A 26,967-nucleotide genomic window follows, 5' to 3' on the forward strand; every position below is an offset into this window, starting at 1 on the left:
TCGATCTGCTCGCTATGCCCCTACTTATACATCCCAAAATGCCATTGGCCTTCTTGGCAACAAGGGCACACTGCTGACTCATATCCAGCTTCTCATCCACTGTCACCCCTAGGTCCTTTTCCACAGAACTGCTGCCTAGCCATTCGGTCCCTAGTCTGTAGCTGTGCATTGGGTTCTTCCGTCCTAAGTGCAGGACCCTGCACTTATCCTTATTGAACCTCATCAGATTTCTTTTGGCCCAATCCTCCAATTTGTCTAGGTCCCTCTGTATCCTATCCCTGCCCTCCAGCATATCTACCACTCCTCCCAGTTTAGTATCATCCGCAAATTTGCTGAGAGTGCAATCCACACCATCCTCCAGATCATTTATGAAGATATTGAACAAAACCGGCCCCAGGACCGACCCCTGGGGCACTCCACTTGACACCGGCTGCCAACTAGACATGGAGCCATTGATCACTACCCGTTGAGCCTGACAATCTAGCCAACTTTCTACCTACCTTATAGTGCATTCATCCAGCCCATACTTCCTTAACTTGCTGACAAGAATACTGTGGGAGACCGTGTCAAAAGCTTTGCTAAAGTCAAGAAACAATATATCCACTGCTTTCCCTTCATCCACAGAACCAGTAATCTCATCAGAGAAGGCGATTAGATTAGTCAGGCATGACCTTCCCTTGGTGAATCCATGCTGACTGTTCCTGATCACTTTCCTCTCATGTAAGTGCTTCAGGATTGATTCTTTGAGGACCTGCTCCATGATTTTTCTGGGGACTGAGGTGAGGCTGACTGGCCTGTAGTTCCCAGGATCCTCCTTCTTCCCTTTTTTTAAAGATTGGCACTACATTAGCCTTTTTCCAGTCATCCGGGACTTCCCCCATTCTCCACGAGTTTTCAAAGATAATGGCCAATGGCTCTGCAATCACAGCCGACAATTCCTTTAGCACTCTCGGATGCAACTCGTCCGGCCCCATGGACTTGTGCACGTCCAGCTTTTCTTAATAGTCCCTAACCACCTCTTTCTCCACAGAGGGCTGGCCATCTACTCCCCATGTTGTGATGCCCAGCACAGCAGTCTGGGAGCTGACCTTGTTAGCGAAGACAGAGGCAAAAAAAGCATTTTGCACATTTGCTTTTTCCACATCCTCTGTCACTAGGTTGCCTCCCTCATTCAGTAAGGGGCCCACACTTTCCTTGGCTTTCTTCTTGTTGCCAACATACCTGAAGAAACCCTTCTTGTTACTCTTGACATCTCTTGCTAGCTGCAGCTCCAGGTGCAATTTGGCCCTCCTGATTTCATTCCTACATGCCCAAGCAATATTTTTATACTCTTCCCTGGTCATATGTCCAAACTTCCACTTCTTGTAAGCTTCTTTTTTATGTTTAAGATCTGCTAGGATTTCACCATTAAGCCAAGCTGGTCGCCTGCCATATTTACTATTCTTTCGACTCATCGGGATGGTTTGTCCCTGTAACCTCAACAGGGATTCCTTGAAATACAGCCAGCTCTCCTGGACTCCTTTCCCCTTCATGTTAGTCCCCCAGGGGATCCTACCCATCCGTTCCCTGAGGGAGTCGAAGTCTGCTTTCCTGAAGTCCAGGGTCCTTATCCTGCTGCTTACCTTTCTTCCCTGTGTCAGGATGCTGAACTCAACCAACTCATGGTCACTGACTCCCAGATTCCCATCCACTTTTGTTTCCCCCACTAATTCTTCCCTGTTTGTCAGCAGCAGGTCAAGAAAAGCTCCCCCCTAGTTGGCTTGTCTAGCACTTGCACCAGGAAATTGTCCCCTACTCTTTCCAAAAACTTCCTGGATTGTCTGTGCATTGCTGTATTGCTCTCCCAGCAGATATCAGGAAAATTAAAGTCACCCATGAGAACCAGGGCATGTGATCTAGTAGCTTCTGTGAGTTGCCGGAAGAAAGCCTCATCCACCTGGTCCGGTGGTCTATAACAGACTCCCACCACTACATCACTCTTGTTGCTCACACTTCTAAACTTAATCCAGAGACACTCAGGTTTTTCTGCAGCTTCGTACCGGAGCTCTGAGCAGTCATACTGCTCCCTTACATACAGTGCTACTCCCCCACCTTTTCTGCCCTGCCTGTCCTTCCTGAACAGTTTATAACCATCCATGACAGTACTCCAGTCATGTGAGTTATCCCACCAAGTCTCCGTTATTCTAATCACGTCATAATTCCTTGACATCACCAGGACTTCCAGTTCTCCCTGCTTGTTTCCAAGGCTTTGTGCATTCGTATATAAGCACTTGAGATAACCTGCTGATCGCCCCTCATTCTCAGTATGAGGCAGGAGCCCTCCCCTCACAGACGTTCCTGCCTGTGCTTCCTCCCACTATCCTGCTTTCCCACTTACCTCAGGGCTTTGGTCTCCTTCCCCCGGTGAACCTAGTTTAAAGCCCTCCTCACTAGGTTAGCCAGCCTGCTTGCAAAGATGCTCTTCCCTCTCTTTGTAAGATGGAGCCCGTCTCTGCCCAGCACTCCTCCTTCATGGAACACCATCCCATGGTCAAAGAATCCAAAGCCTTCTCTCCGACACCACCTGCGTAGCCATTCATTGACTTCCACGATTCGACGGTCCCTGCCCCGGCCTTTTCCTTCCACGGGGAGGATGGACGAGAACACCACTTGCGCCTCAAACTCCTTTATCCTTCTTCCCAAAGCCACGTAGTCCGCAGTGATCTGCTCAAGGTCATTCTTGGCAGTATCATTGGTGTCCACGTGGAGAAGCAGAAAGGGGTAGCGATCCGAGGACTTGATGAGTCTCGGCAGTCTCTCCGTCACATCGCGAATCTTAGCCCCTGGCAAGCAGCAGACTTCTCGGTTTTCCCAGTCAGGGCGGCAGATAGATGACTCAGTCCCCCGTAGCAGAGAGTCCCTGACCACCACCACCCGCCTCCTTCTCTTGGGAGTGGTGGTTGTGGAACCCCCCCATCTCAGGACAGCGCATCTCATGCCTTCCAACCAGCGGAGTCTCCTTCTGCTTTCTCCCGCCAGACATATCATCTGGTCCACCCTCCGCAAAGGTACCTGTGGAGAGAACATGAAAGCGGTTAGTTACTTGTGTCCACGTTGCTGGAACCCGGACATTCCCCCTTCTTCTTCTGGAGGTCACATGTTGCCAAGCTTCTTCACTGGCTTCTTGGCTCCGCTGTGCAACCTGCTCTAAATCTTTAGAGCTTTGTGCCCGTAGAAGCATATCCTGACTTTTGTCCAGAAAATCCTCAGTTTCTCGTATGCAACGCAGGGTTATCTGTTGCTCCAGACTTTCAATCTTCTCTTCCAATATGGAGACCAGCTTGCACTTTGTACAGACAAAGTCGCTTCTGTCCTGTGGAAGAAAGACAAACATGGCACATCCAGTGCAGGTCACAACAGCTGAACCCCCCTCCCTTCCATATCACCTTCCTACTATGAGCTTCCTCAGAGAAGCTGGCAAGTTGGCAAGTTGCTGTCATACCTACAGCATCCTACTGGAAGCTCATATTGTTAGTTTCCATCATGACCCCCTGTAACGATGCTGGTTCTGGTGGGACCCAAATGAGAGTGCCAATTCAGGGCAAATAGCTTCAAGCAGGGTAGTTACAGCCCAAGGCTGCGGTTTCTATGCACACCAAGGCAAACCAAACCAGCCAGCCAGAGAGGACTTCCTTACTACAGCTAGTATTGGGTTAGAAGCCATACCAGTGTATAACATAGAAATGAGCTTTCGTGAGCTACAGCTCACTTCATCAGATGTAGTGATGAAGTGAGCTGTAGCTCACGAAAGCTCATGCTCAAATAAATTGGTTAGTCTCTAAGGTGCCACAAGTACTCCTTTTCTTTTTGCGAATACAGACTAACACGGCTGTTACTCTGAAACATAGAAATGGTTAATCAAACCTACTGTGGAAACCTATTTCAATATTTTACTATCCTTTTAGCTATAAAGTTTCTCCTAATATCTACCTTAAACGTCCACTGTTGCAGATTAAGCCTGTTTCTATTTGTCTTACCTTAGGTGGACAGGAAGAACAGCTGATCTAAAGGAGTTGGCAGATGTGATTGCAGAGCCATTGGCCATTATCTTTGAAAACTCATGGCGAGTGGGGGAAGGTCCCTGACGACTGGAAAAAGGCTAATGTAGTGCCCATCTTTAAAAAAGGGAAGAAGAAGGATCCTGGGAACTACAGGCCAGTCAGCCTCACCTCAGTCCCTGGAAAAATCATGGAGCAGGTCCTCAAGGGATCAATTCTGAAGCATTTCGAGGAGAGTAAAGTGATCAGGAACAGTCAGCATGGATTCATCAAGGGCAAGTCATGCCTGACTAATCTAATTTCCTTCTATGGTGAGAGAACTGGCTCTGTGGATGAGGGGAAAGCATTGGACGTGTTATTCCTTGATTTTAGCAAAGCTTTTGACATGGTCTCCCACAGTATTCTTGTCAGTAAGTTAAAGAAGTATGGGCTGGAAGAATGGACGATAAGGTGGACAGAAAGCTGGCTAGATTGTTGGGCTCAACAGGTAGTGATCAATGGCTCCATGTCTAGTTGGCAGCCGGTATCAACTGGAGTGCCCCAAGTGTTGGTCCTGGGGCCGATTTTGTTCAATATCTTCATTAATGATCTGGAGGATGGTGTGGATTGCACCCTCAGCAAGTTAGCAGATGACACTAAACTGGGAGGAGAGATAGATATGCTGGAGGGTAGGGATAGGATACAGAAGGACCTAGACAAATTAGGGGATTGGGCCAAAAGAAATCTGATGAGGTTCAACAAGGACAAGTGCAGAGTCCTTCATTTAGGATGGAAGAATCCCATGTACCACTACTGACTAGGGACCGAATGCCTAGGCAGCAGTTCTGCAGAAAAAGGACCTAGGGATTACAGTGGATGAGAAGCTGGATATGAGTCAACAGTGTGCCCTTGTTGCCAAGAAGTCCAATGGCATTTTGGGATGTATAAGTAGGGGCATTGCCAGCAGATCGAGGGACGTGATCGTTCCCCTCTATTCGACATTGGTGAGACCTCATCTGGAGTACTGTGTCCAGTTTTGGGCCCCACACTATAAGAAGGATGTGGAAAAATTGGAAAACGTCCAGCGGAGGGCAACAAAAATGATTAGGGGACTGGAACACATGATTTATGAGGAGAGGCTGAGGGAAGGGGGATTATTTAGTCTGCAGAAGAGAAGAATGAGGGGGCATTTGATAGCTGCTTTCAACTACCTGAAAGTGGGTTCCAAAGAGGATGGATCTAGACTGTTCTCAGTGCTAGCAGATGACAGAACGAGAAGTAGTGGTCTCAAGTTGCAGTGGGGGAGGTTTAGGTTGGATATTAGGAAAAAAACTTTTTCACTAGGAGGGTGGTGAAACACTGGAATGCGTTACCTAGGGAGGTGGTGGAATCTCCTTCCTTAGGAGTTTTTAAGGTCAGGCTTGACAAAGTCCTGGCTGGGATGATTTAGTTGGGGATTTGTCCTGCTTTGAGCAGGCGGTTGGACTAGATGACCTCCTGAGGTCCCTTCCAACCCTGATATTCTATGATTCTATGATTGCTGTCCTCTTTAAAACAACCCTTAAAATATTTGAAGACCATTATCAGGCTCTCACTCAATCTCCTTTGTTTAAGATTAAAAATACCCAGTTTTTTAACCTTTACTCATAATTCAGGTTTTTTAAAACAATTATAAATTTTTGCTGCTCTCTTCTGGACTCTCTCCAAATTGTCCACAAAGGCCTGGACACACATAAGGAGTTAGGCTATTATTTATCATTCTGTTATCCTCTCAATGATTACCACATGATTGTTTAATAATGTGTTCCACTATCTTTCCAGGTATCAAAGTTAGTCTGACTGGCTATATTTTTCCTGGGTGCTCCTTGTTACGTGTTTTAAAGATAGGTACAACATTTGCCTTTTTCCTGTAGTCTGGTCCTACGCTTCCCTTTATTTTAATTTTGCTCCTAATGTATTTATAGAAACTCTTCGTATTGTCTTTTACATTTCCTGCTAGATGTAACTCATTGTGCCTTAGACTTTCTGATTTTGTCCCTACATGCTTGTGCTATTCTTTTACATTCATTGTTAGCAATTTATAGAATCATAAAATATTAGGGTTGGAAAAGACCTCAGGAGGTTATCAATTCCAATCCCCTGCTCAAAGCAGGACCAACACCAACTAAGTCATCCCAGCCAAGGTTTTGTCAAGTCAGGCCTTAAAAACCTCTAAAGATGGAGATTCCACCACCTCCCTAGGTAACCCATTCCAGTGCTTCACCACCCTCCTAGTGAAATAGTGTTTCCTAATATCCAACCTAGACCTCCCCCACTGCAACTTGAGACCACTGCTTCTTGTTCTGTCATCTGCCACCACTGAGAACAGCCTAGCTCCATCTTCTTTGGAACCCTCCTTCAGGTAATTGAAGGCTGCTATCAAATACCTCCTCACTCTTCTCTTCTGCAGCCTAAATAATCCCAGTTCCCTCAGCCTCTCCTCGTAAGTCATGTGCCCCAGCCCCCTAATAATTTTTGCTGCCCTCCACTGGACTCTCTTCAATTTGTCCACATCTCTTCTGTAGTGGGGGGACCAAAACTGGAAGCAATACACCAAGTGTGGCCTCACCAGTGCCGAATAGAGGGGAATAATCACTTCCCTCGATCTGCTGCCAATGCGCCTACTAACACAGCCCAATATGCCATTGGCCTTCTTGGCAACGAGGGCACAGTACTGACTCCTATCCAGCTTCTCATCAACTGTAATCCCCAGGTCCTTTTCTGTAGAACTGCTGCTTAGCCGGTCGGTCCCCAGCCTGTAGTGGTGCTTGGGATTCTTCCTTCCTAAGTGCAGGACTCTGCACTTGTCCTTGTTGAACCTCATCAGATTTCTTTTGGCCCAATCCTCCAATTCGTCTAGGTCACTCTGGACCCTATCCTTACCCTCCAGCGTATCTACCTCTCCCCCCCAGCTTAGTGTCATCTACAAACTTCCTGAGGGTGCAATTAATCCCATCATCCAGATCATTAATAAAGATGTTGAACAAAACAAGCCCCAGAACCAACCCCTGGGGCACTCTGCTTGATACTGGCTGCAAACTAGACATCAAGCCATTGATCACTACCCATTGAGCCCGACAATCTAGCGAGTTTTCTATCCACCTTATAGTCCATTCATCCAGTCCATACTTTTTTAACTTGCTGGCAAGAATACTGTAGGAGAGCATATCAAAAGCTTTGCCAAAGTCAAGATATATCCCATCCACCGCTTTTCTCATATCCACAGAACCAGTTATCTCATCATAGAAGGCAATCAGTCTGGTCAGGCATGACTTGCCCTTGGTGAATTCATGTTGACTGTTCCTGATCATCTTCCTCTCCTCGAAGTGCTTCAGAATGGATTCCTTGAGGACCTGCTCCATGATTTTTCCAGGGACTGAGGTGAGGCTGACTGGCCTGTAGTTCCCCGGATCCTCCTCCTTCCCTTTTTTAAAGATGGGCACTCCATTAGCCTTTTTCCAGTCATCCGGGACTTCCCCTGATCGCCACTAATTTTCAAAGATAATGGCCAATGGCTCTGCAATCACAGCAATCAACTCCCTCAGCACCCTTGGATGCATTAGATCCAAACCCATGGACTTGTGCACGATGCGTCCAGGTTTTCTAAATCGTCCTTAACCTGTTATTTCACCACTGAGGGCTGCTCACCTCCTCCCCATGCTGTGTTGCCCAGTGCAGCAGCCTGGGAGCTGACCTTGTCTGTGAAGATTGAGGCAAAAAATTTATTGAGTACTTCAGCTTTTTCCACATCACCTGTCACTAGGTTGCCTCCCCCATTCAGCAAGGGTCCCACACTTTCCCTGACCTTCTTCAAAACAAAATTTTGTTTCCACTTTTTGTAGAATTCTTCAGATCATTAAAGAGCTCCTGATACAGCCAAATTGGCCTCCTACTATCTTCCTATCTTTCATGTTGGGATAGTTTGTTGTGCCTTTAATATTGTCTCCTTGAGAAACTGCCAGCTCTCCTGAACTACTTTTTTCCCTTTGATTTTCTTCCCAGGGGACTCTTCCTTCCAGTTCTGAGTTTGTTAAAGTCTGCTTTATTTTTAAGTCCATTGTCCTTACTCTGCTGCTCACTCCTTCCTTTTCTTAGATCATTTCATGATCAGATTCACAACCAAGTTCCTCCCTGTTAGAATCATCTCTCAAATGGCTGACCCATGCTTACTTCCCCCACCTTCTAAAACAAGAAGTTGTCCCCAGTGGTGATACATAAGGCTGACTTTGTTGGCAGTCTTTGACCACAGAGAATTCCTCAGACACAACAGCACAAAATCTCTCCTCTGATTTCTCATAGACAATGTCCATTTCCACATTTGCGGATGGCCATACCATGAACTGATTTCAGAGTAGCAGCCTTGTTAGTCTCTATCCGCAAAAAGAACAGGAGTACTTGTGGCACTTTAGAGACTAACAAATTTATTAGAGCATAAGCTTTCATGGGCTACAGCCCACATCATCAGATGCTTAGAATGGAACATATAGTATAGTATATAGTATATACACACACACACACACACACACACACACACAGAGAAGGTGGAAGTTACCATACAAACTGTAAGAAGCTAATTAAGATGAGCTATTATCAGCAGGAGAAAAAAAAAACTTCTGTAGTGATAATCAAGATGGCCCATTTAGACAGTTGAGAAGAAGGTGTGAGGATACTTAACATAGGGAAATAGAGGTTGAAGTGTTCTCCTACCGGTTTTTGAATGTTATGATTCCTGATGTCAGATTTCTGTCCATTTATTCTTTTGCTTAGAGACTGTCCAGTTTGGCCAATGTACATGGCAGAGGGGCATTGCTGGCACATGATGGCATATATCACATTGGTAGATGTGCAGGTGAACGAGCCCCTGATGGAATGGCTAATGTAATTAGGTCCTTGCTTACAGACAGCTCCCCAACCTGAAGCAAATACTCTCTAGCAACCACATACCACACAACAAAAACACTAACCCAGGAACCTATCCTTGCAACAAAGCCCTATGCCAACTCTGTCCACATATTTATTCAAGTGACACCATCACAGGACCTAACAACATTAGCCACTCCATCAGGGGCTCGTTCACCTGCACATCTACCAAAAACCGGTAGGAGAACACTTCAACCTCTCTGGCCACTCAGTAAAAGATTTAAGGGTGGCAATATTGCAACAGAAAAGCTTCAAAAACAGACTCCAGTGAGAAACTGCTGAGCTCGAATTAATATGCAAGCTAGATACCATTAACTTGGGTTTGAATAGAGACCGGGAGTGAATGGGTCATTACACATATTGAATATTTCCCTATGTTAAGTATCCTCACACCTTCTTGTCAACTGTCTAAATGGACCATCTTGATTATCACTACAGAAGTTTTTTTTTCTCCTGCTGATAATAGCTCATCTTAATTAATTAGCCTCTTACAGTTTGTATGGCAACTTCCACCTTCTTTGTATGTGTCAAATATAAAGGGAAGGATAACCACCTTTCTGTATACAGTGCTATAAAATCCCTCCTGGCCAGAAGCAAAACACTTTCACCTGTACAAGGGTTAAGAAGTTAAGATAACCTCACTGGCACCTCACCCAAAATGACCAATGAGGGGACAAGATAATTTCAAATCGGGAGGGGGAGGGAACAAAGGGTTTGGTCTGTCTGTGTGATGCTTTTGCCAGGAACAGATCAGGAATGCAGCCTTACAACTCCTGTAAAGTTAGTAAGTAATCTAGCTAGAAAATGTGTTAGATTTTCTTTTGTTTAATGGCTTGTAAAATAAGCTGTGCTGGAGGGAATGTATATTCCTGTTTTTGTGTCTTTTTATAACTAAAGGTTTTGCCTAGAGGGATTCTCTATGTTTTGAATCTGATTACCCTGTAAGGTATTTACCATCCTGATTTTACAGAGGTGATTCTTTTACCTTTTCTTTAATTGAAATTCTTCTTTTAAGAACCTGATTGATTTTTCATTGTTTTTAAGATCCAAGAGTTTGGGTCTGTGTTCACCTGTACAAATTGGTGAGGATTATCATCAAGCCTTGCCCAGGAAAGGGGGTGTAGGGCTTGGGGGGATATTTTGGGGAAAGACATCTCCAAGTGGGCTCTTTCCCTGTTCTTTGTTTAAAACGCTTGGTGGTGGCAGCATACTGTTCAAGGATAAGGCAAAGTTTCTACCTTGGGGAAGTTTTTAACCTAAGCTGCTAAGAATAAGCTTAGGGAGTCTTTCATGCAGGTCCCCACATCTGTACCCTAGAGTTCAGCGTTGGGAAGGAACCTTGCAGGAAAAAACTAACTGTCAGGGTAATTAAGCTCTGGAACAAGCTTCCACAGGAGGCTGTGGAATCCCCATCATTGGAGGTTTTTAAGAACACGTTGGACAAACACCTGTCAGGGATGGTCTAAGTTTACTTGGTCCTGCCTCAGTGCAGGAGACTGGACTTTATGGCCTCTCAAGATCCTTCTAGCCTTACATTTTCTATGATTCTATAGCAGGAAATTGAACCCACATCTCCCAAGTTTCAGTTGACATCCCTACCCACTGGATCATCTTTTCTCTTCTACAAGGTACCAGATACTCCTAGTGAGAGAGAGACCCTTCTCAAAAGAGCTTTTAAACTAAGCAGTCAAGACAGCCAAAGGGTGGATTGTTCTCTCCACTTCAGAGAGAGAGAACTGAGGCCTAGATGGCTTACAACAGGGACTTTTGAAAAAGTCCTGACACCCAAGTCACTGGAAGATGGACACCTCACTCATTTGGGACCCTTCGGGAACATAAGCCTTCAGTGACTTATAAGAGCTCAGACTGGGAGTTCTAGATAGAAGCAGAAGTTTGAGCACAAGACTCCCACAGGGCCCAGTGCAGTGCCTGAATCACAAGACCAACCTTTCTCACTTGTTTTCCTACTGTATTAGTACATCCCACAGAATTCCTCCAGTCCATAAATTACTTCATAAACTCTCCCCCAGAACCCAGCCCCTTTCACTGTGAGGAACTATTTCACAAAGATAAACCACGGCCAGGAAAGCATACCTCCTTCCAAGAGTTCAGCATAGTGTGACCATATTTCCCAAAGGGAAAATGGGACACTCTGTGGGGCTGGCCCAAGCCCTCCCCTCCACCCCCCTGCATGGGGCTGGCCTGAGCTACTCACCTGAACCCTGCCCACTCCCACTCCCCGTGTGGGGTTTGCGTTGTTGCTCGCCCAAGTCCTGTCTGCCCCCTGTGTGAGGCTGGGGCTGGCGTTGCTGCTTTCCCGAGCACTGCCTGTCTGCAGGTTCATCCGCACCCCACTTTTTTGACAAAAGTGGGCATTTGCCCAATTTGCTCTTATCAACTGATCAAGTTGGCAAGAGCAAATGGGACAAATACCCACTTTTCCCAAAAAAGTCGTGACGGCCAGAATAGGGCTTAAAAAAAGGGACTGTCCCGGCCAAAATGGGACATATGGTCACCCTAAGCATATGGGCAGAAGAGGTAGCCCTGGAAGAGCTAACAGCAACCAGTTCCAGCCCTGTGACTTTGATCTATGTCCTTCCTGGGTGGTGAAAGAGAATCGAACATCTGGGGCCTTTCGCTAACGCAGCTGGCTGTGGCAGATCACAGATAAGATGAAGGTGAAGAACATCTGACAATCTGGCCACTGGGGACTTAAGCAGAGCTGAGTCATGAGCCAGTTGCCCATCTACGAGACAGAAGAAGCGTCATAGGCCCCAGAGGATGGAACCTGCTCAGGGAAGTGGTGGTCGGGAAGATGATGAGTTTGTCCCATGTCAAAGCCTTTGTCATCAGGAAAAGTAGCACTATCATGATGCCCCTGAATCGACTGTCTCATGGGGACAGTCTCTTGCACACAGAATCTGAGGGATATAGGGGCTGATCCCCCTGACATATGACGGATGAGTGAAGAACTCTGCACAGAAGCTGACCCAGATGCTTCAGAGACCTCCCAGCTTGTAATGCCCGGGGGAACAGGAATCCTTACCCAGCAAGGTTGCAATCTCATAATTCTCTTGCATAATGATCCTGTAGCAGGCTCTCTGACTGGGGTCTGGTGAAGCTCACTCACTCTCTAGGTGAAATACTCAGCCACCTCTTCAAAGGTCACCAGCTCCACTTCAGCCATTTCCTTTCTCCATCCCCCAGAATCATGGGACAATCTAGAGTCAGGCTGCAAAATAACATTCACATTTATCCACGAGAGCAGGGTGACTAGGGAAGTTTCAGAAGGGGCTTTAATCTATTTCACACTCTGATTCCCAATAGGTTCTTTCTCTAAAGACAAGTTCTAGACTCTGCCAGGACAAATACTGGAGCCAAGATATTAAAAAAGAGCAACCTAAAAATTAAGCTCTTAAATCCATATTCATTCATCTCAGTAAGTTGCTTGATTTTTAAGAATGTGAGCATGTAACATTGGGGTTCAATTCTGAGTGCCCAGCAATTTTGCAAACAGGTGCCTGAATATAAAAAACTTAATTTTAGACTCCTCTATTTAAAGATCTTGGCCTTGGTCTCTTTATTGTGGAATCTCCATCATTGGAGATTTTTAAGAGCAGGTTAGAAAAACATCTGTCAGGAATGGTCTCTAGATCATATTTAGTCCTGCCATGAGTGCACAGGACTGGACTAGATGACCTCTCGAGGTCCCTTCCAGTCCTATGGTTCTATTGCAGGGCAGAGCCAGACAGCCCTTCCCACAAGGATTAAGTCTACTGAGACACTGTTAAGCCCTCCCAGTAACAGAAAGAAACGAAGTCAGCAAGACCACTCACATGTTCAAAGGCAAGCAGGTGTGTAAATGCTGGTAGAATCATAGAATATCAGGGTTGGAAGGGACCTCAGGAGGTCATCTAGTCCAACCCCCTGCTCAAAGCAGGACCAATCCCCAATTTTTGCCCCAGATCCCAAATGGCCCCCTCAAGGATTGAACTCACAACCCTGGGTTTAGCAGGCCAATGCTCAAACCACTGAGCTATCCCTGAGTAAAAAAAATCATATTGAATGAAAACAAAACCAGTGAGTATGCACAACAGAGCGTTATTCAGCCCTCCTAACACACGTAACACATTTTTACCAGATGACAGAGATGACAGTGTCTGACATTTGAAATTCTTTCCATCAACTGTAAAACGTCTAGAAAAACTGGTTAAGGTGCTAGAGCTCTTCATCCCCTTCTAACAAAAACGGGCTAAGTGGTTCTTCTGAAAGTTCATAAAATAAATTCAGCGTGGAAAGAGAATTTCAGCCCTAAAGATGAAAATAAGAATTGCCAAAATGGATTGGACACGTAGTCCATCTAGTAACTTTGAACATTTTATAAGCAACCAAAAAGGTCCTTTTAGAATGAAATTGTGCAGCCAACACTGTCAGTGTCACTGTACGCTCCAGCTATACGGAAAGAGCAGAACCAAAGGAGCCGCTTTGGGGGCTCCCCCTACACTGTCCCCAGGGCAGCACATCCCCCCTGCAGCGCGGGGACCAGGCAGAGGCAGGAACTGGCTTTTCCTCTCCCTGTGCCTCCCCTTGTCCCAAGGAAGTCAATCTGCCCGGGGTGCTGCAGGGAATGGGGCTGGGCAGGGCTGGGAGCCGGGAACCTCCCTCCCCACTGATTGCTCCTGCTGCCCCTGCCAGTCTCTGCGCCGGACTCCCTCCTGCCCCTGCCCCCCCCTCGGGCTGGGAGACTCGGTCCCTGGCCTGGCCCGGGGCGGGGCGGTCGCTCTCCCAGTGCTGGCTCAGCTCCTGCAGGCGCTCAGGGGGGCAGAGCCTGGGGGGGTCAGGGAGGGCAGCAGCTCTGGGACTCGCAGATCCCCGCCCCCCCGGGAGCAGAGCTGGGGCAAGGAGGGGCCGTTGGTGCAGAGTCACTTTCCTGCCCGGCCCCAGCCCTTTCCCTGGGTCTCTCTCCCCTCACCTGCAGGCTCCGGCTCAGGGGCTGGTGTCGGCAGAGCCCCGGCGAAAATCCCCTCAGCTGGGCACAGAGTCGAGTTAATGCAGGTCTTTCTCCAGTGTAATACGAAACCCATTTGATACTTTGCTCTGTCTGAGCATGCGCATTATGGGAACTAAAGTGAGCTGTAACTCACGAAAGCTTATGCTCAAATAAATTGGTTAGTCTCTAAGGTGCCATAAGTACTCCTTTTCTTTTTGTGAATACAGACTAACACGGCTGCTACTCTGAAAACGAAGCATGCTCAGTAACCTGTATTGAAGCCACTGCTGGGCACAGTTGGCAACGGGCTTTGTTGCAAGGATAGGTTCCTGGGTTAGTGGTTCTGTTGTGTGGTATGTGGTTATTGGTGAGTATTTGCTTCAGGTTGGGGGGGCTGTCTGTACCGTTGCCAACTGTGCCCACATATCTATTCAGGGGACACCATCAAAGGGCCTAATAACATCAGCCACACTATCAGAGGCTCGTTCACCTGCACATCCACCAATGTGATACATGCCATCATGTGCCAGCAATGCCCCTCTGCCATGTACATTGGTCAAACTGGACAGTCTCTACGTAAAAGAATAAATGGACACAAATCAGATGTCAAGAATTATAACATTCATAAACCAGTCGGAGAACATTTCAATCTCTCTGGTCACGCAATCACAGACATGAAGGTCGCTATCTTATGACAAAAAAACTTCAAATCCAGACTCCAGCGAGAAACTGCTGAATTGGAATTCATTTGCAAATTGGATACTATTAATTTAGGCTTAAATAGAGACTGGGAGTGGCTAAGTCATTATGCAAGGTAGCCTATTTCCCCTTGTTTTTTTCTACCCCCTCCCCCCCCCCCAACATTCTGGTTAAACTTGGATTTATGCTGGAAATGGCCCACCTTGATTATCATGCACATTGTAAGGAGAGTGGTCAGTTTGGATGAGCTATTGCCAGCAGGAGAGTGAGTTTGTGTGTGTATGGGGGTGGGGGGTGAGAAAACCTGTATTTGTGCTGGAAATGGCCCACCTTGATTATCATGCACATTGTAGGGAGAGTGGTCGCTTTGGATGAGCTATTACCAGCAGGAGAGTGAGTTTGTGTGTGTGGTTTTTGGAGGGGGGTGGAGGGGTGAGAAAACCTGGATTTGTGCTGGAAATGGTCCACCTTGATTATCATACACATTTTAAAGAGAGTGGTCACTTTGGATGGGCTATCACCAGCAGAAGAGTGAGTTTGTGTGTGTGGGGGGGAGGGGGCGGAGGGTGAGAAAACCTGGATTTGTGCTGGAAATGGCCCAACTTGGTGATCACTTTAGATAAGCTATTACCAGCAGGACAGTGGGGTGGGAGGAGGTATTGTTTCATGGTCTCTGTGTGTATATAATGTCTTCTGCAGTTTCCACGGTATGCATCCGATGAAGTGAGCTGTAGCTCATGAAAGCTCATGCTCAAATAAATTGGTTAGTCTCTAAGGTGCCACAAGTACTCCTTTTCTTTTTGTGAATACAGACTAACACGGCTGTTACTCTGAAACCTGTCACTTCTGAAAGGTTGCCGACCCCTAGGGTAGAGGCTCTGCAGGGTAGGGGGAGAGGGGAAAACCCCATGATTGGAGGGGCAGAGCGGGCAACAGGTACCTCAGATGGGCTGAGCCATCTGCAGTGGTTGCAAAAATAACTGGACTGCCTTTGTCTTGTAATCCACTGTAACTGTAGTTTTGTGGCATTAAATTATTTTGTTAATTATTTTTATTACTCTTAGCACTTCATCCTTTACCTTCATTAACATTGTGTAGATGGAGGCCCCAGTGCCTTTGAATTTATATTTTAATAGCAAATAATCATTGAAAATATTAATAGCTGCTAGCCGCTTAAGCGCTCACTTCTCACTGTGCTTCTAGGAGAGCACTTCCTGTTTGGATTGGGATTTTTTAATTCAAAATTTTTGTTTTGTTTTCATACACAAGTTTGTTCTAGGGGTTCATATCATGCTAAGGCTGACTGATTTTCTGGGTTGTTGTCAAAACTTCTTCAGTTTCCTTTGATCTGCTAATGGGGATTACCTTTGTCAACTGCTATCTTGTCTCTCTATCCAACATTCTAGTGCTTAAAGAAAGTGGCACCACTTCTGTGTAGAACGTGGCTCCCAAATATTTGCCACAGACCAGATTTTTAAAGGTTGCTTTTGAAAATCCCACTAGTCACCTACATCCCTTTAAAAATCTGGCCCTAAAGGCATTAAACTATCTTGTATGGAAACCTTCTCAAAGGTAAATTTCTGCTATAATTTTTAGTTAATATAGATCTACAACCCCAAGATAGACTGACAAAAAATTGTCAAGAATTCAAAAAATCATGTTATGCACCCAAAAGTCATTGTGACGATGTGACGCAGCAGGGAGGGGGGAGTGTTGATCTGGGAATGTGCCCTGGGGATGGGAGACCTGAGAGCCTGTAACCTGAGCCAGGAGGGAGAGGAGGAGGGGGCGGTGACACCTCTGCCCAGGAATGTGGACGGAGGCTGCAGCAGGGAACCTGCTGCCTGGGTTTAGTTTTTTCAGTTTGGGGCTGGGTGGAGGAACGCAGGGAACCCCAGGGCTGGGGTCTAAGCTCCCTGCTCCCCCAGAAGGACTCGACTGAGGGGTCCTGGGTGCACCCACAAGCTCTGTTTTGGACTGTGTTCCTGTTGTCCAATAAACCTTCTGTTTTACTAGCTGGCTGAGAGTCTCAGTGAATCCCAGGAAGAGGGGTGCAGGGCCTGGACTCCCCCACTCTCTGTGACAACTGGTGGTAGCGGTGGGATGTACTGCACCCTGTGAACGGCGCTTCCTGTGGTAAGTGACTGGGGAGCAGTAAAACGAAGGGGGGGGATTGACGGGGACCAGGCGTGCTGAAGATTCAGAGAGAGACAGTTTCAGGGGGCGGTTAACCCCTGGGAGTGTGTGACCAGAGAGAAGGACTTTTTCAGTAACAGTGTTGGGAACACTGGGGCATGGCCACTAGGTAACTCGAGGGGATGGAAGACCACGAGTGTCGATGAAGCCCCCTCGCACTAGGCCCTGGTGTCCTTGGCCCCCCCTCCTGCCTGGAGGCACTCGCAGCAGCTCTGTGTGCTAGGCCCAAGTGTCCTTGGCCCCCCCGCCTGGAGGCACACACAGCAGTTATGCTGAGAATCTGCAACAGTATGTTGCAGAGTCAGACTGCCTGAAACTAAGCAAGGCCAAACAGGGGAGATATGGAAGAACAATGCTGAATAAAGCAGCTTTATGTATAGTTTAACAAATGATACAGAGAATCAGGGAACTAGCTGGGAACTGGATTGGCTGGCTATATGGATACTTGGAGCAGCTTGCTATTGGATAAGTATGCTGGGAAAAAGGATGTATAAAAGCCTGTGTAACTTCCTGCTCTGTTGTGCAGGATTTGAGATTTTATTCTCCCTGTACCTTTTTGCAGCTGCAAATAAATTTTTCTGCTTCTCCACCCCGTTGTGATTATTGGGTGTAGCACACCGGGTAACGAACCACTCCAGGTGTTGTTCAGCCTCTCGGCACTGGGTGCCGGCAACAGCTTTTGGCGTCCCTGGGTGGGCTCGAGGCTGCAATTTAGCCTTGCCCGGACCCCTCCTGGAGGTCGAGGATTGCGGCGAGAACCGACGCCCAGCGCGCACCGGTGAGTTCATCGGGGCCTCGGAGGAGACGCGATTTGATCGACCCCAGAGGGCACAACGGTGCAACGCACTCATATAGTGGAGAAGCTGTTGTGGACCACGGTGAAGAACCGGTCCCTTAGACGTGGGGGAGGAGCAGCTGCAGGGCCACGGTGAAGAACCGGTCCCTTGGATCAGGTAGGATCCTTTTAAAATCCGGATTATATGCTCTGTTGGAACCTGGGGACGCCCAGAGTTACCCTGTAGGTATGGGACAGGGACAGAGCTCAGAGGTTAGGGCACGGTGTACGCCCCTAGAGTGCATTCTAGCAAACTGGAAGGTATTTGGTGCGGATCCGATGACTAAGAGCCAATTAAAACGATTCTGTACAGTTGACTGGCCTCAATATCAACTAGAGGACCAGGAGTGGTGGCCACCAGGAGGGTCAATTAATTACAACACGATCCTTCAGTTACTCCTGTTCTGTCAGAGAACAAGGAAATGGAATAAACATATGTATGCGCATTTGTTTCTGACTTTATGTACTCGACCAGATATTTTACAGCGCTGTAATCTGACTCCAACTGGTTTGGTAGCAGCTAATGTTAGTCCCAGACCCCCACCCCCACTGTAATGGCAGAGCCGGTGTCCCCTTTGGCCCCCACACTCCCACCATATAAGGGTGGGATGCCTCGGGTTACAGAGATTGCCCCCTCAGTGGTACTCTATCCTTTGCTTACCGAGACTGTTGTGGCTTGCCCAGGGGCAGACGGACGTCAGGCTACCACTATGCAAGTTTACATCCATGTGCCATTCAATCCAATAGACTTAGCAGCTTTTAAAACACAGGCTGGGGAATTCTCAACGAACCCAAGCAGGTTTATATCTGTCTTTAAGGGGTGCCTCAGTAGTCACAAGCCGGTTGAGACGACTGTAATATCCTCCTGAGAACCCTGTTGTCTGAGGTGGAAAGGGATCAGGTTACAGCTAAGGCAAGGGGAGCGTCAGCGTTCAAGCGAAAAAAAGGAAGAAATCTATCTGTCAAGTTCCTCTCCAAATAATTGTAAGCAGCTCAGGGCATTTCTGGGTATGGCAGGCTTTTGCAGGATATGGATCCCAGAGTTTGGACTGTGGGCTAAACCCCTGTACGACTGTGTAAAAGGAGCAGATCATGACCCCTTCTATTGGACCCCAGAGGCTGACAGGGCATTTAAAATCCTGAAAAGAAAATTGATGGAAGCCCCGGCTCTGGGCCTGCCAGATCTCTCTAAGCCATTTCAGTTGTATGTACATGAACAAAGGGGGGTGGCCCTAGGAGTGCTCACACAGCTGTTAGGAGCATGGAAGCGTCCTGTGGCTTATTTTTCTAAGCAATTGGATCAGGTTGCAAAGGGTTGGCCGGCATGTTTACGGGCGGTCGCAGCTACTGCCCTATTGCTTGAGGAAGCTGAGAAGCTAACATTGGGAGGGGTTATGCAAATCTATACTCCCCATATGGTCCGAGCCTTATTGGATGCAAAGGGAGGGCTTTGGCTCACCCAGGCTCGGATTGCTCGGTACCAGGCTAAGCTGTTAGAGAACTCTGAAGTCACCTTACAGCCTTGCCCCTCCCTTAACCCAGCCACCCTCTTGCAAGAAACAGAGGAACAGAAACATGACTGTTTAGAGATCATAGATGTCCAGTACTCCAGCCGTCCGGATTTAAAGGATGTACCTCTCCCAAATGCAGATTATGAGTGGTACACTGATGGTAGCAGTACTGTAATAGATGGGCAAAGGAGGGCGGGTTATGCTGTTGTGACCCTCCATGACACTGTGGAAGCTGAAGGTTTGCCTGCTGGGACCTCTGCCCAGCTTGCCGAACTAATAGCCCTGACCCGTGCACTTGAACTGTCAAAAGGAAAGCGGGTCAACATTTTTACTGATTCAAAGTATGCTTTTGGTGTGTTGCATGCTCATGCTGGCCTATGGAAGCAAAGGGGAATGCTGACAGCCCAAGGCTCCCCAGTCAAGTACGGGCCCCAAATCCTCCGGCTCCTAGAAGCTGTACAACTCCCCTCGGAAGTGGCGGTGGTACACTGTAAAGCCCATCAAAGGGAGGATCAAGATGTGGCCAGAGGTAACGCCCGAGCAGATAGAGAGGCTAAGCATGCTGCCACCCTGCCATCCCCTCAGACTAAGAATGCCCATATGCATGCCCTTATCCCATCAGTAGGGGAGCTTCCAACCCCTCAGTACTCTGGGGAGGAGAGACAGCTAACTGACAAACTCAGTCTCCGGGAAAAGGAGGAATGGCTCCATTCCCCGGAAGGAAAGGTCCTCTTACCAAAGGGCCTAATCCGGCCAGTGCTGCAGAAACTACATCAAACCACTCATGCTGGCAGGGAAGCACCAGCTAATCGGAAAATACTTTATCACTTCCGGACTCCGACCCCTGGCTGCCCAAGTACAAGCGGACTGCTTAGTCTGCCAAAAGAATAACCCCCGACCGGGACATCCTGTGCCACCAGCTGCCCTAGAACCCACTCCGGGCCCCGGACAAGTGTGGCAAATAGACTTTACTGAGTTTCCCTGGACCCAAGGGTTCAAATATCTCCTTGTCATAGTGGATCGGTTCAGCGGATGGCCAGAAGCCTTCCCATGCTGTAACTGCACTGCCAGAACAGTGGCCCTCAAGTTTGTTAAGGAGATCGTTCCTCGCTTTGGACTCCCCCTGTGGATGGAATCTGACAACGGGACACACTTCACGTCAAAAATCATTCAAAGCATCTCACATGCCTTACAGATCCCCTGGAAACTCCATACGCCCTGGAGACCGCAAGCCAGTGGGGTAGTGGAGCGTACCAATCAGACCCTTAAACGGCATCTCTCAAAAGTGTGCCAAGAAGCCTCACTGCGATGGCCTGATGCTTTGCCCCTTGTCCTACTCCGTATCCGCGTTCTCCCAAAGGGTAGATTAGGGCTCAGTCCCTTTGAAATTATGTTTGGAAGGGCATGGCCCATGAATGGCACCCCGGTTCTGTCAGGGGAATGGGAGTTGGGTAATGTTTTTTTGTCACAGTATATGTGTTCCCTGTCTGCTGTTCTCTTGTCTCTTCACAGGTATACCAAGGATTCCCAGCCTCTCCCCTTGGACTCTCCCGTTCACTCCTTACAGCCCGGTGACTCCGTGCTTGTTCGGACCTGGAAAGACGAGCCTTTCCAGGAAAAGTGGAAAGGACCCTATACCGTCCTGCTGATCTCCCATACAGCGGCAAAGATCGAGAGACACAAGAACTGGATCCATCACTCTCGTCTGAAGGCAGTACCTGCCCCCTCGTCAGCAGAACAGTGGACCGTCCAACCTGCTGACTCCTCATCTAGTGACGATCTCGGGCTAAAGCTACTGTTTAAAAGACACAAATAGCGGGCACCTTAATGCTAAAATGGGCCCACCCAGGTACTGGAGACCCTGGGTTGGGAAGACTCTGGTAATAATTAATTGGGTAACATTGATATTCTTTGTATTAATATTTCCAAATTGTGCATATCGGGAGCATAACTCCTTTGTTTTGCTTGCGCACCATGTTGCTACTTTAACAAACCAGACTGATTGCTGGGTGTGTGCTCCAACTCCACTATCCCCCAAAACGGGAATGCCCCTTGACATGCTGCCCTTGACCCTAGCAGAATTAGCCACCACCAAAGAGCAGGAAAGAACGGACTCACCGTTCTGGAACAAGACCTCTTTACAGCAGGCCACCTATCAGGACCAGGAGTATTCAGTTGCAGTACTCACTGAGGGAGTGTTATGTTTTACCCGAAACCAATCTGATCACTATGGGCATCCTGTGGGAAAGAGCTCCTGTGTTATTACACAGTGGGCTAATGGGTATTGAATAAAGACCAACAGGGGAGGCCAACGGTGTGGGTGTAATGGTTCCTCCCCTTTTAGGGAAACACTTACAAATAATCTTACCACAAAAAAGGGGTTTGAAAATGTAACTTGCCGTCCAGTTAATATCTCCAATGTAGCAAGCCCAAGTGAGAAAACTCAGAGCCAAGGCTGTTGAGTGTTCTCAAAGGGGGGAGTTGTTGGGAACACTGGGGCATGGCCACTAGGTAACTCGAGGGGATGGAAGACCACGAGTGTCGATGAAGCCCCCTCGCACTAGGCCCCGGTGTCCTTGGCCCCCCCTCCTGCCTGGAGGCACTCGCAGCAGCTCTGTGTGCTAGGCCCAAATGTCCTTGGCCCCCCCGCCTGGAGGCACACACAGCAGTTATGCTGAGAATCTGCAACAGTATGTTGCAGAGTCAGACTGCCTGAAACTAAGCAAGGCCAAACAGGGGAGATATGGAAGAACAATGCTGAATAAAGCAGCTTTATGTATAGTTTAACAAATGATACAGAGAATCAGGGAACTAGCTGGGAACTGGATTGGCTGGCTATATGGATACTTGGAGCAGCTTGCTATTGGATAAGTATGCTGGGAAAAAGGATGTATAAAAGCCTGTGTAACTTCCTGCTCTGTTGTGCAGGATTTGAGATTTTATTCTCCCTGTACCTTTTTGCAGCTGCAAATAAATTTTTCTGCTTCTCCACCCCGTTGTGATTATTGGGTGTAGCACACCGGGTAACGAACCACTCCAGGTGTTGTTCAGCCTCTCGGCACTGGGTGCCGGCAACAACAGGGTCCCCCGGGGGATTGCAGCGTGCGGTCCCAGGGGTGGACGAGACTGCAGCTTGACCCTGGCAAAGAGGTGGTGACCTCAAGAAGGACTGGCACACTAGGGGTTTTTCCTGGAAACCGTGGACAGCTGCCCAGGCCTGTGAGTGGCCAGCAGGGAGATGTACGCTAAACGCCTTAAGAGCGACCTGGTGGAGCTGTGCAGGCAGAGGGGGCTGCGCATCGGGAGGTCCACCAAGGAACAGCTGATTGCCCAGTTGGAGGAGAGGGATCACTTGGATGACCCGATCCCTGTCCCTGAGGGAAGCCGCCTGGCAGACGCAGCTTGGGCCCTGGGGCCTGACCGGGCTGGGAGGGGTCAGACTGCTGCTGAGGACATCCCAAGACCCCTCCTACCTATGCCTGGGGGAGGGGTTGGGGGAAGCCTGGTGAATACCGAGGGCAGCCTGACCCTGGCAACCAGCAGGGGATCCTCCCGGCGGAGCTCCCCATCCCTGGAGCGGATGCGGCTGGAATGGGAGAGGGAGATGAAAATGAGGGAGCTGGAGGATCATGAGAAACAACGTAAGCATGAGCAGGAGGAGAAGGAGCGGGAACGTCAGGAGAAGGAGAGGCAACGTAGGCATGAGCAGGAGGAGAAGGAGAGGGAACGTCAGGAGAAGGAGAAACAAAGACAGCATGAACTGGAGCTGGCCAGGCTGAGGAGCAGTGGGGCCCTGGCTGCGGTGAGTGGGGGGGACCCAAGACTGCAAGGAGCTTTCATAAGTGCTTCCTGGCCCAGCAAAAGGAGGGGGAGGACATACATAGCTTCCTGACGGCCTTTGAGAATGCCTGTGAGATGCACAGGGTTGACCCTGCAGACAGGCATGAACCCATCAGCATGTAGGAAATTCCAACTACTACAGAACACTGCAGCTTGTCTGCTCAGCAACACAGGCTATCGCAGATACATCAGGCCATAGAACATCAAATCAAGTTCAAGATCTCAGTCCTTATCTCCATGTCCAGGGCCTAGGATATCTAAAACGCCATCTAAAGCTCCAGGATGAAAACCACAATCTAGTGGCCAGCCAGATTGGTCACAGAGGGGAGCTGGGCTCTGTCGGTTGTGATCCGAGGCTCCTAGGATTGTTGGCAAGACTAACCCAAAGTCCCATGGCAAAGCACCCTGGTCGTATAATCCTTTCTCTTAGTTGAAGTCTATGGATTTTGCTGTGTCATTTTATGACTGGTTACTCCTCAGTCGGTGTTATGTTTTGATGGTTAGCATTCCAAAACACCTCCGGGAGGGTCATCCTGTCCTGGTTTCGATTCAATCAATTATCTTGTGTTTAGGGATGCTAGCCTCCAACTCAGGGTCGTCAATCTGCCCTTCCTCAATCATGGATGCGCGTTGATGGTTTTCTGGTGTTCTTAAGCATCTTCACTCCTCCTCCCTTGACCATCCGACTCTAACAATGGCCTTCACACCTTATCCTTTCCTGATGCATACATTCTTCATTCACACAAACAGTTCTTTACAGGGACCTTCAAAGGTATACGAATAACAGTGTTTTATGTTGAACAAGAAAGGCATAGTAAATTAAATTTTACTAAATCTTTTAACTATCTTGCCTTCCATTGGGGCCTGGACCTTCAAAATTCCTCTAATCTAACTAACATAGGTCCTGTCTTTTTACTTACAAGGCATGAATAAAAAGAAAATGGCTAATACTAATATCAACTATTCTATTCATTAATTCTAATACCTTACCCCTTACTACAAAACATGCAATGTGTATAACAAAACATAATCAATTATATAGCACAGTACCTAAGGTACAACAGTATGGCCTGGCAATGTGCATGCCAAATAAGAGCACTCTTCTCTGTGCCTTAAATGCTCTTTCCTTATCCCTACAGATCAGCAGTAAGAGCAACGCATAATGAATGGACTTTTGCAGCAATTGGTCTGAGCCCAAGAGGTTAACAATGTAGCCACAAATGCCTTATTATCTGTATGCAATATGAAATGGCTCTGTAGCCTCATTTGGGCAATTATCACCTCTGACAGTTAGAGGTGCTGGAACTGCGGGTGCTGTTGCACCCCCTGGCTTGAAGTAGTAATAAAAAACACCAAATCAATTGTCTCCCTCAGCAGCACCCTCACTATAGAAATTGTTCTAGCACCCCTGCTGACAGCAAGCATTTAGAAATGTAAAGGAAGCTAAAAGCTCAGGGCCCTGATCACACTGTGAACCAAAGGACTTTCTCTGTTGCTTTTCCTCTTGTAACTGCCAGTGCAATAAACAGACCTGCCCTGCAACCTGCTGGACTTTAACCTCAGTGTCTCCATCTTAACTGGGAGCAAGAGGGGCTGCAGGCAAGGGGGACGGGGAAGGGAATAACATGTGACACATAAGAGGGCATGTTTGGCTGATGGTTGTGAGACTTGATACTTAGGGGAAATAAACCCTTTGGACCTTAAAGTCTCTGGTGCAGATGCCATTTTGAGCATACTGGGGGTGGGAAAAGTTGCGCAAGTGCAGAGGGGTTCAGAGTAGGGCTGTCAAGCGATTAAAAAATAATTGTGATTAATCACAGTGTTAAACAATAATAGAACACCATTTATTTAAATATTTTTGAATGTTTCCTACATTTTCAAATATATTGATTTCAGTTACAACACAGAATACAAAGTGTACAGTGCTCACTTTATATTTATTTTTTATTACAAGTATTTGCTCTGTAAAAATACAAAAGAAATAGTATTTTTCAATTCACCTAATACAAGTACTGTAGTGCAATCTCTTTATCAAGAAAGTTGACTTACAAATTTAGAATTATGTACCAAAAAACCTAGTCATCTAGGTCATCTAGTCCAACCCCCTGCTCAAAGCAGGACCAATTCCCAGTTAAATCATCCCAGCCAGGGCTTTGTCAAGCCTGACCTTAAAAACCTCTAAGGAAGGAGATTCTACCACCTCCCTAGGTAACGCATTCCAGTGTTTCACCACCCTCTTAGTGAAAAAGTTTTTCCTAATATCCAATCTAAACCTCCCCCACTGCAACTTGAGACCATTACTCCTCGTTCTGTCATCTGCTACCATTGAGAACAGTTTAGAGCCATCCTCTTTGGAACCCCCTTTCAGGTAGTTGAAAGCAGCTATCAAATCCCCCCTCATTCTTCTCTTCTGCAGGCTAAACAATCCCAGCTCCCTCAGCCTCTCCTCATAAGTCATGTGTTCCAGACCCCTAATCATTTTTGTTGCCCTTCGCTGGACTCTCTCCAGTTTATCCACATCCTTCTTGAAGTGTGGGGCCCAAAACTGGACACAGTACTCCAGATGAGGAGTACTCACCAATGTCGAATAGAGGGGAATGATCACGTCCCTCGATCTGCTGGCAATGCCCCTACTTATACATCCCAAAATGCCATTGGCCTTCTTGGCAACAAGGGCACACTGCTGACTCATATCCAGCTTCTCATCCACTGTCACCCCTAGGTCCTTTTCCGCAGAACTGCTGCCTAGCCATTCGGTCCCTAGTCTGTAGCTGTGCATTGGGTTCTTCCGTCCTAAGTGCAGGACCCTGCACTTATCCTTATTGAACCTCATCAGAATACATTCTGGTGGTGGTAGATTTTGCCACCCGCTACCCCGAGGCAGTGCCCTTAGCTTCCATTGAAGCAGACTCTGTGGCAGATGCGCTCCTGACCATTTTCAGCCTTGTGGGTTTCCCCAAGGAAGTCTTGACAGACCAAGGGTCCAACTTCATGTCGGCCCTGCTCCGGTGCTTGTGGGAGAAATGTGGGATCCAGCACAACTGGACCTCAGCTTATCACCCCCAGTCCAATGGGCTGGTGGAGAGGTTCAATGGGACGCTAAAGATGATGCTGAAAACCTTTATGAACCAGCACCCGCAGGATTGGGACAAGTACTTACCTCACCTGCTGTTCGCATACAGGGAGGTGCCCCAGGAGTCTACCGGATTTTCGCCTTTCGAACTGTTATATGGAAGGAGAGTAAGGGGCCCCCTGGACCTGATGAGAGACGAGTGGGAGGGGAAGGCCACTCCCGATGGAGAGTCAGTGGTGGAGTATATCCTGATCTTCCGAGAGAGACTTGCTGAACTCATGGGCCTGGCCAGGGAGAATCTGGCCAGAGCCCAGAAGAAGCAGAAGGTCTGGTATGACTGCACGGCGTGGGCCCTGCCTACACCACCGGGGATCAGGTGATGGTTCTCATCCCGGTGAGAAAGAACAAACTACAGGCCACCCGGGAGGGCCCTTTCAAGGTTGTCAAGCAGCTCAATGAGGTAAACTATGTGGTGGAGCTGTCGAACCGTGCGCACCACCGCCGGGTGTATCATGTGAATATGATGAAGCCATATTATGCCAGGGGGAATGTGGTGTTGGCCGTGTGTGGACAGTGGGAGGAGCAGGGAGATGACCTTTTAGTAGATCTATTCTCTGGGACCAGACCTGGTTCCCCCCTGGAAACAATTCCCCTCTCGGATCAGCTAACCTCTGCCCAGCAAGCTGAGATCAGGGGGTGCTGCATCTGTACCGACAGCTGTTTTCCAGCCAGCCTGGATGCACTAATCTGACTGTCCACCGGGTGCAGACAGGGTCGCACCCACCGATAAGATGCTCCCCCTTCTGAGTCACAGGGAAAACTGCTCAGGACCTGGAAAGAGAGGTCCG

The sequence above is a fragment of the Lepidochelys kempii genome, chromosome 14 (genome assembly GCF_965140285.1).
Source record: "Lepidochelys kempii isolate rLepKem1 chromosome 14, rLepKem1.hap1, whole genome shotgun sequence".
Lineage (NCBI taxonomy): Eukaryota > Metazoa > Chordata > Testudines > Cheloniidae > Lepidochelys > Lepidochelys kempii.